Here is a 10,959-nt window from a genome sequence, read left to right as displayed (position 1 = left end):
CATTGTAATGTAACAAAAGGCAACCACTAAGTAGGTTACTAACCTGCAACAAGAACATAAAACAATTGGTGGTATTAAAATATTTTTTTCAAGATCTAAATCCTTTTTTATATCAATCAGTGGATTAACAAGAGATGCATAAAAGTACATACAATAAAAACCAGTTCAGGATAAACTCCTTACTCTGAAATCTAACAGGAAACAAAATATACAACTAACACACAAAACAATAAAACAATCATTATTGTAAAACAACATCATATTTCCCACAGAACGTAAACAGTTAGCGTGCAATATTCTATCACTAGTGCAAATATAGCTTCAAATTATCGATGTCATCAGTGACAAAAATCTGTTTTTAACTGTTTACCAAGCTTTGCAATTAAATAAATTAAGGTCATACAACATATTTGTCATATTGGTAAGCCATGTTTAGGAACATTTGAAGATATGATAGAATTTAATTGTCGATGGAACCTTTAAAGTCGTTTATTTCAGTTTTTGTAATAACGCCCCCACAACCTTGACAAACTTAGAGATTGTAGTTATATCTCCCTTTTTACGATACGTTGTCTGGCATAAACTTGACTAAATAGAATAGAATTCTAAAGTTCTGTTTTAAGTTTATGGATTTAGGATCCCGTTATTTAGCTTTTTGGCTTACACATTTTGTTGAACAGTAATTTTTGACAATGAATAAGATTTAGATATAACATGGCCGGCCGGATGATATATTAATGGGTACTTGCACATATGCAGTTAGGAGGTTTAGACGTGTAGTCGTCATATACTGAGATCCTACAACACATGAACATTTTATTTGCAGTGGTGTGATATCGTTATATAAGACTGGAACAGACTAGTCGTTTCATTAGTGAAGTATTTTACATTTTTTTATGATGGAGGATATTGCTTATACACGTGACATCTAGGGCTGGTTAGTAATGACAAGTTTCAGCACTTTCTGTATGTTCTTGTCATGTTTGCCAATATCAAAAGGTCTAAAAAATCTGTGATCGACACGATTTGTTTCCTTATCGTGATACGCGTGCCTGAGTCTGATTTGCATGGCGAGTTCTGCATTGATAGAAGGAGACACTTATCGTTTGGACGCAGTCGGTATAGTCCCGTTTGGAATTTATGGTATTATCTCGTGTTTCTTTTTCGTGGTTAAAATTTTCCAAATACATAGATTTACTAGTTTAGAACACTGGTGAACTATTGTTGTCGATTATTTACCATTCACACCATCGTAACTCCCGGTAAAGTAAGCCGGATTTCCTTAATTAAATCAAGGATTTGTATAGTAAGACTATACAAATCCTTGGTTAAATTAAAAACCAATTGTTCAGAGAACAATTGAAGGTCTTTCCACAGCAATTTTCAAATTTATTGAAAAGAAGCTAGTTCTTGTTTACTCAAAGTCAAAATTGGCATCTCATCAGTTTCTTCATACTGATGCGATAAATAAGTGGTTTCTATATACGTCTGAGTGAAATAAGGGAGATAATCAGCTACTTCCGGTGAAGTAAATATCACTTCCGGTCTCATATGATAGTTTCTTTCACACTGATTATAAAAATATAGTTTCTATATACTTTTGCCTGTCAACCAGGAGATAATTGGCCTCCGGTTTATCGAAAGTCATTTCTAGTCTTTAGTGATAAGTTAATGTATTAAAATTACAAAATATATGGATTCCGAGTACTTTTCCATGAAGAAAGTGCAAAAATGGATACTTCCGGTTTTCTGAAGGTCACTTCTGGTTGTCATTTTTCAAGGTCATATGTCACCCAACCTTTTGTAAAAGGTCATATGGCTTTATAATGAACCAAGTTGAAGTAATAATCAATTAACCTTATAATTAGACATTTCAGGTGCACTAACTCCTATAAGATGCCATTAGATTGTTTCAAACCAAATGTAACATATCTTCATTACAATAAAGCAAACATTTTGCACTTGTTCTTTCATATATATCTTTAAAAGAGTTGGAGAAAATGCAAAAACAAGGAAAAGTCAAAATTGAGAACTTGACCTTGACCTTTGACCTTGACCTCATTTTCTAAGTTAGGACCTAGGGACCTCAAATAAAAAGATTCCATGGTTATACGGTTAACGGTTTATGAGTAAAAAAAAACATACCGACAAATTTAGTTGATAAAGGTAGATAACTCCTATAAAATTTCATCGAATCGCTTCGATCCAAATTAGCCAAAAATTTCTGAGGATGTAATGAACAATTTAGAAAACGAATTTTGTCGATATCTTTTTTTGTTACGAAGGAGATGCACACACTTGATAAACAGTGAATAGGGAGATAACTCTTACAAAGAAAATTGTTCCGCTTAGAATGTGTGAAAATAAAAAGCGCATAAACTGTATGATACTATATAAGAAATATCTTAGCGACATATTGCGAAACAAAATTTTTACGCGAGAACAAAATTCGGCGGAAGAAAAAAATAATAATCAGAACAAATACAATAGGTCTTTCCACAGAAAAGTGGAAAGACCTAATTATAAGTGATTTTGAGGCATTGCAGTATTTTAGGTTTATATTTTTTCAAAATAATATAGTACTGTTAGGAGTCATGAAAATCTAAAGCATCTTGTAGCGACATTGTTTTAAATAATCGCGTGCGAAAATATCCAAGTTGATTGCCGTATCCGGAGATGATGCGCCACCTGCTTTTCCAGACGGCACCGTATCCTTAATTCAGCGGTTATCCCATATTCAGAAATATTAAGTCCATGTTTTGTTATTGGAAACTACAGAATTAGATATAATAAAAAAAAACAAGTAAAGTAAGTGAATCAATTCTTGATGAATGCCGAAACTACACAGGATATGGAAATAAGAAAATGTGGAATGTTTGCCAATGCAACACTATCCAACAGAGAAAAAATGACGTTAATGTTTGAAGGATGACTGTGCACATGACCATAATAATCAATTTTTGAAGTAATACTGAAAGATTATATATTGTAATGAAAGTGTACGATAAAAAAATAAAAAAACTGTTCTTTTTTTTTTATAAGAACCGAGAATAAAGGCGCATGGAAAATCTTCGTTTTAAGCGATGAGTGTGTTGTTGTAAATTGAAAAATTCATATCTACTGTTTAGCTTCGTTGATTTAAGCAGAAATTCAACTTTAGCGGAAATTCCACTTGTGATTTCTTTCTTTTACTCAAATTGAAAACAAAACAAAGAAAACTGTTCAAATGATGGGCATTCATACGCAATATGTTTATCAATCATATTATAACACAATTAAAGGTTAATGCTAGTATCATGACACATTCGTTATCATGATTATCTCTCTAAATTTTGTTAATACTGTACGAAACCTTTTCATTTTTTTTCATATAATTCTGTCTCCAATGGTATCTCATATATTACTTTCAATATCACGACTCGAATGACCATAGGATACACTGCCTTCATGTCCGTTCGTTTGTCTCTAGCGCTTATGGTTTCGACCAGCTTGTCATATTCTAAGAAATTATTATTATTCCATATAGTTACTTGCGGTCGTTAGTTTAATCATGGAAGTAAAATGAAAGTCAATACTTCCATGGTTTTGTCGTTTGAATTGCATGATTTACATTTGTCATTTCGGGGCCTTTTATAGCTTATTATGCGTAATGGGTTTTGCTCACTGTTGAAGGCCGAATGGTAACCTTTAGTTGTTAACTTCAACGCCATTTGCGATAGTGGAGAGTTGTCTCATTGGTAATCATACAACATCTTCTTGTTTTTATATAGATTTGATCGACTTATTCATAATCTAAACAAAGTCCGAGTATGGTCATTTCATTTATCGAGGACTTAGACCGTTGACATACACTTGTATTGAGTTGCATAGTATGAAAGTCCTCTGATCGAGAACACGACAACACCCAATTATACGTTCGCTGAGTGTAATCTATAAAAAATACTATAAATGTTGTAACATCCATCTTTTCACTCATTCATTTAAGTATTCGCAAAAAGTAAAGGTGTTTAGCAAATCTATTCATCAAAGAAAAGTAAACAAAATATATATGACTTAATAGAAAACTACTGACCTTTCAAAACTTTTCATAACAGTATATTTGAAAATGTATGATGAAAAAGAGGAGCAAAGGGATATTAACGGCTAACTTTTGGCAATAACAGTACAAGAAAGTAAAACTACATTTTTTGTCATTTTAATAAAAACTGCAGATGACAACATATTGTCACAGAATCCCCTGTCCAGTTTTGTGTAGGATACAATTTCGTATACGATGTGTTACTATCAGATTTCTATATATATATTTGAATATAAACACCTGTTCACCCAATGAGATTTCTGGTGTACACCATATCAAATTTCTGGTGACGTAAATTTGTCTCCCTTCCATTTTCGATCTTCGATGCTTGCAATTTCCTCCGCACGGAGATTTTACAATCGTAACTACTCGGCCATTCTCGCTACGACAATAACTCTTATTGTAGGCATAGTGAAAATGGCCGAGTAGTTACGATTCGGAGCTGTCTTAAAACTGATGTACAATGTATCAAACTAATGAAATGAAATATTGAATAATTGTTGTTTAAACACCCAAAGTGAAACATACAACATCTATGTTGTGATGTTATACTATTGTTTCAGAAAAAGGGAGAAGGTTTGGTACCATTAAAACGTTTAATCCCGCTGCAAATGTTTGCACCTGTCCTAAGTCAGGAATCTGATGTACAGTAGTTGTCGTCTGTTTATGTAGTTCATACGTGTTTCTCGTTTCTCGTTTTTATATAGATTAGACTGTTGGTTTTCCCGTTTGAATGGTTTTACACTAGTAATTTTTTGGACCCTTTATAGCTTGCTGTTCGGTGTGAGCCAATGCTCCGTGTTGAAGGCCGTACCTTGACCTATAATGGTTTACTTTTATAAATTGTTACTTGGATGGAGAGTTGTCTCATTGGCACTCATACCACATCTTCCTATATCTATTGTAAGATAACACCAGAATCATTAGGGGTGGTCTGCAGAGTTGCCAAGGATAAAGAGGAGGAAATATACATCAGAATCATTAGGGGTGGTCTGCAGAGTTGCCAAGGATGAAGAGGAGGAAATATACACCAGAATCATTAGGGGTGGTCTGCAGAGTTGCCAAGGATAAAGAGGAGGAAATATACATCAGAATCATTAGGGGTGGTCTGCAGAGTTGCCAAGGATGAAGAGGAGGAAATATACACCAGAATCATTAGGGGTGGTCTGCAGAGTTGCCAAGGATAAAGAAGAGGAAATATTGAATTGCAACACTTTCATGCATGATAGTATAGTACATTGTCAAACTCATTATTTTAGTCGTACAGTTTTTCACGAGAACCCCCCCCCCCCCCAAAAAAGAACTAAATTCAATAAAAAAAAAATGTAGAAGAGGTGGGTAAATCATATAATGTTTGTCTTCAGATATTTGTCTCAGAATTAATTTTGTCAATACATTTTAAGACATATAGGTCGAGCCACGTTTAGTATGTCGAAATTGAAAAACTACATAGAACGCCATAAATGCCAGTTAACCTTAAACTTGAGGTTAAGGTGACTGGGTATCATGATATGTATGACTATCATTGAATTTCATGTGTTGAAATGTTTAAGTTAATTTAAACGCCAACGCATGAGTTATTTTGTTTTTATGATATATTAGATCGTAACTTATCATCTAAAAAATCTGAACACGACAAAGACCTTGCTTTATGAAAAAGTAGGTAATCGGTAATATAATAAAAGTACTCAATTTTACCTTTTCTAAAACGGTATGAGTGCTTCGCAGTATCATAAATTTAGGTCAGATTTTGTTTTTGAGTTTTTAGTGGAAAATTTTTTATTTTAATTTTATTACTACATATTTATATACATGTATTTGTTAGTTTTGTGTTTTTCCCTTTTGTAAACATATTCACTACTTGTTACACATATGTTTTGATAACAGAATGGAGCATCTTGGCAATGACAGTTGTAGAGATATCTTTTTTAGTTTGAATATTAGGATGTTCTACAAATTATGTGATAGTCCCTTGCGTAAACAAGATATCTATACCTTCGTAGGTCATTTAAATCGTTAAATCTTTAAGTTTAGAATGAGGACCACTTGTTGGAAGTCAATTCTTTAAACAAGGATAAACAAAACAAAAATATAATATAATATTTACTATAACATATTTATATCATGCTTTATTCTTGTGAAAATGTAGTGCGATCTTGTATTGTAATTCTTAACCACTATCAAGGGAAATGGAAAACAAATTAACATACTAATTAGTCTAGCAAGGATTCCTATAAAAGTTTCTTCCGTTTTGACAATTTTTCTGAAAACAATAAGGGTCTTGATTGGTTTACAGAATAGAGAATAATGATAAAAACGTCCAGTGGCAAATATTACTTTCGTGGTAAGGAATAGAGAAAAACGAGTAAAAAATAACGAATAAAGACTAACGGGATGCGAAAGTATAAAGAATAGATGTGGAAAATAAATTAATAAGGCAGTACAATACTGATTACCGAAATGAACGAAGCACAGAATAAAGATATAATATAAAGTTACAGAAAAAAAAAGAAAGTAAAATCCTTTTCTTGATAATTTTACAGAATAAGCGTTACTTTTAAAGACAAAGAAATATGCACTAACAAGAATTTCCATTCAGACCCTCGGGAATGACATAAGCAATAGTTTTTATTTCTTCATATTCGTCAGTATTGTATCTCCACCTACATGTATGGGCTTGGAGGTCATACATCGAAAGGATGTCCGTCTAAGTTTGAAGTCGGTCGCAGGAGCTTTCAAAAGATAATGTTGGTGGATAACTGTAGTATGTGCGACTCTAAATAACATTTACTTACTAATTTACTTGCTTATCTTTTCTTTGTGCTTTTCTTCTGCACTATTTACTTTTGTATCGATGCGATGATATCACAAACTTTAAATTAACTTCTTTTACAGGTACAATATTAATATCGTAGCATACAAGTCTGATTGGGGATTATTTCAAAAATGGTCAATGGGTGTAATAGAGTTATTTGTGCAATTGTTTGCACCTGTCCTAAGTCAGGAATCTAATGTTCAGTAGTTGTCGTTTGTTGATGTGGTTCATAAGTGTTTCTCGTTTCTCGTTTTTATTTATATAAATAAGACCGTTGGTTTTCCCGTTTGAATGGTTTTACGCTAGTAATTTTTTGGGGTTCTTTATAGCTTGCTGCTCGGTGTGAGCCAAGGTTCCGTGTTGAAGACCGTAATTTGACCTATATTGGTTTACTTTTATAAATTTTGACTTGGATGGAGAGTTGTCTCATTGGCACTCATACCACATCTTCTTATATCTATTATCTCTCTTTATCCAGCAAGCTAGACCTCTCTTCCACAATGTCCATGACTTTTATGTGTATTGCATTGTGCCATACCTAATAAATACAACCAGAGTCCGCGGATTGAAAAAGAGGTGCATGAAAGTGTGAGTGAACGTACCAAAATGCGTAATGTGCGATAGGTCCCAGTGATTAGGAAAATAGAGAAGTTGAATTTATATTTGAATTTGCATAACGAGACATTAATACCCTCACTATATTATAAGGGATACTTAACAAATATGCACCATCATGTGTAAAATACAATTTAAAACAGGGTTTAAGTCTACAAAGGTGAGCAGGTCATGCTCTGCTAGTGGCTCCCGTCGAGTGCACTGCATTATGTGCCAAAATCGTCCCCCCCCCTAAAAAAAACAACATTTATTTGCTTTATTTCAAATTGGCAATCTAACCATTTATTAGTCTTATTGGAAAAATACAGGAACGATAATTGTCCTGGGCAACCCTGGTGACCAGTGCACGTGATGCTTTTGCAGAATATTGATACCTACGTATAAGCGTTGCTTGTTTCGTTTTCAAGTCCATTTTGGGAAACAATGCCGTAGGATGATCACTAATTTGAACTTCGTAAGGCGGTGTCGCTATTACAGTCAGCCAACCCAATACAGCAGTTCAAGGAAACACAAAAATCAGAAACAACACTCCTAACAGAAGTCGCATCATATATATAAAATTTAAATGAAATCGGAAGTTTTTGTAAGAAACAATTTAAGAATTTAAAATCGTCAGGTCATCGGCAATACGGACCATTTTAACTTAATCGGTGAGTATATCACGCATTTAGCCCCTGAAAGATTAGATAAATTTCTCGAGTTCGAATGCGTCAATTTTTTGGGGTTTAGTTCTTTTAACGACATTACAGTAAAAAGTAGAGTGATAAATATCAGCTTATATAAAAAAAAATTGTGAGAAACATTACATTTTACAGATGACATGCTGATTTCTTTATTCAAAAGTCTGTGGTACAAAAAAAAACCCTCAGGTTTAACATAACTTTTGTGTGAATGCGCGGATATGTCAATTACAGTCAGCTTCGTTGGAACATTCTAGCAAACCAAGGCGGAAGATACCAAGGGAACATTAAAAACGTACACCGTCATGGCAAGAAACGAAAGACGACGAAAACACAAGCAAGTTCACAAAACGCTCTATAGTACTGAACTAGTATATATTATTGTTTAGGGGTCATCTGAATGCCGCCTGCGGGTGCGATATTTTCTCGCTGCTTTGAAGGCCCATTTGTTCCCTTGTGCCTTTTTCTACTCTTTTGTTGGGTTGTCTCTTTGACACATCTCCCGTTTTCATTCTCTATACTATAGAAAACAAAAGACTGATGAAAACTAACCCACTATTAACCGGGGTGATCCTCATGTTCTCCAGAAGGGTTTAGCAGATTCGGCTCTATAAGTTCAAGTAGTGAAATGCACACGCTATATTTAGAATACGACAAGAGGAAAGACGCATTCCAAAAACGGAAAAATAATAGGGATAATTGTAAAATCGAAATTGTCTCTTTTATTTTTTCCCCTCCATTTTTTACCTACACAGTTATGTCCATACTGGACAAAATTAATTGTTATTATTAGCGTTACAAAGGCTGAAGGAGTTATAACGGCTTTGACTGACTATATAAAATAATTTAAATCGCTTTAGCATAATTCGGAACATTTTTCAAAAAAAAAATTTACATTGGATTTGTTTTCCAATATGCTAAGCACAAACAAGGTCATCACACAAAAAACATGCTGGTGAAACTGTTATTGAGGAAACCTGACATTGTATAACTGTTGAAACCATGAAGATAAGTCGTACGTACATTAACCTATCAATTAAGTGTAGGATTTTTTTAAAGTTTCAATTAATAAGTGCATGTTTCCACTTTTTTTTGTTCCGGATTTGCTTATGTATACTTTTAGTAATTTAATTATCGTTACACAGTGACGTAATTTATTTACTAAAGGATACGGGAAAATTATTGAATCAGCAGTTTTTTACTAGTAAATTCTGAAGCTTTTAAAAAACTTAATATTGTTTAGACTATAGTGTATTATTCATCTTTATCAAACCGATTTCCGTCATAATATATAACTGAACAAAGTTTTGGCTTTGAATTTTTGTCGTACATGTAGAAATCTTAATACAAACGAGATATCACATCCTAATTTTGATGTCGTGTATAGAGCTCGTAAACTAAGATACGATTCATGTAATCTTTTTGGTCCTTTGAATATACTTATTCTTAAAGAAAATTAAGTCAGTTTACAGATTTATCGGGGGCAGGGGGTACTTTTCCCCCTCCCCAGTCGGGGTCACCAAATTTATTTTAACATAATTTTATTGCAACTGAATCTGAATATCTAAAACGAAAATTAAGCCACAGCTTGATTTGACTTTCTAAACTGGTCGTTTATTAACCAAAGCTTTTATTATGCATGATTTATGTCAACTTATCGATTGGTGTGTAAATATTTACACCTATGTGTAATGTCTTTTTCCAAAAAAAATATGTGATAAAACTACATGTCACATGCTGATTTGAATACGAATATTCTTATTGGTTTCAAATACAATATTACAGGATTAAGATCAATTAACTTGAGAAATTTTCTTATCACGAGATATTACCAACTTACTAAAATCGGTCTTTAAAGAATATATATATATATATATAGGTACAAATAGATGTTTAGTGTCAAGAATGATGGTATCGATATGGGATAGATATGTCTTTCTAACAAAACACTCACCTTTCCATGATTACGGTTTCTGGGGAAGGTTTTTTTTCTCTCGGAACAGTCTTTTTGACTTTATTCAACAACAAACTTTTTTTTTTTTTTCAATAACATACAGGAACATTTTTAAAAACTTGTTTTCGCTTATTTTCAATGGAAACCAATAATTTGTTTAAAAAACCTTGTCCACCCTCCACAAAAAAAATGAATGGTTAGTACCTAGAATAATAAAATACTACTGTATTTTTTATAAGACCTATTATATAGAATACAAAATAATACATGTAAAGTTTTCCTTATCTCTATTACCATGTTTAAGGGTATAAATGGGGTTTACAGATTAGAGAATAATGGACAAAAAAAGTCGAGATTTATTAGAAAAATCGGGACCAAAAATATAGACAACAGAATAAAGGGTGGTGAAATATAAAGAATAGAGTGAAATTGTCCAAAATTAACTCAAATATATAGATGTTGACCTGGTACACCCCTCCCCCAAACCACCACACTCACTCGCATATATACACATACAAACAAATATTTAATTTTGGTTTCATGGTGTCCCGATCCCCTCTCGACATTAAGGTTCTGGATCCGCCCCTGGTTTAACATATTTAGTAAGATTTGAATATTCTCTTTATCGGTACTAACATTGATTTCATTTTTCATGGCTTAACCTGTTTTGATATCCAGTTATATATAAAATTGAGAATGGAAATGGGGAATATGTCAAAGAGACAACAACCCGACCAAAGAGCAGACAACAACCGAAGGCCACCAATGGGTCTTCAACGCAGCGTGAAATTCCCGCACCCGGAGGTGGTCCTCAGCC

The sequence above is a fragment of the Mytilus californianus genome, unplaced genomic scaffold (genome assembly GCF_021869535.1).
Source record: "Mytilus californianus isolate M0D057914Y unplaced genomic scaffold, xbMytCali1.0.p SCAF_9, whole genome shotgun sequence".
NCBI lineage: Eukaryota > Metazoa > Mollusca > Bivalvia > Mytilida > Mytilidae > Mytilus > Mytilus californianus.
Note: the sequence above shows the minus strand (reverse complement) of the source record.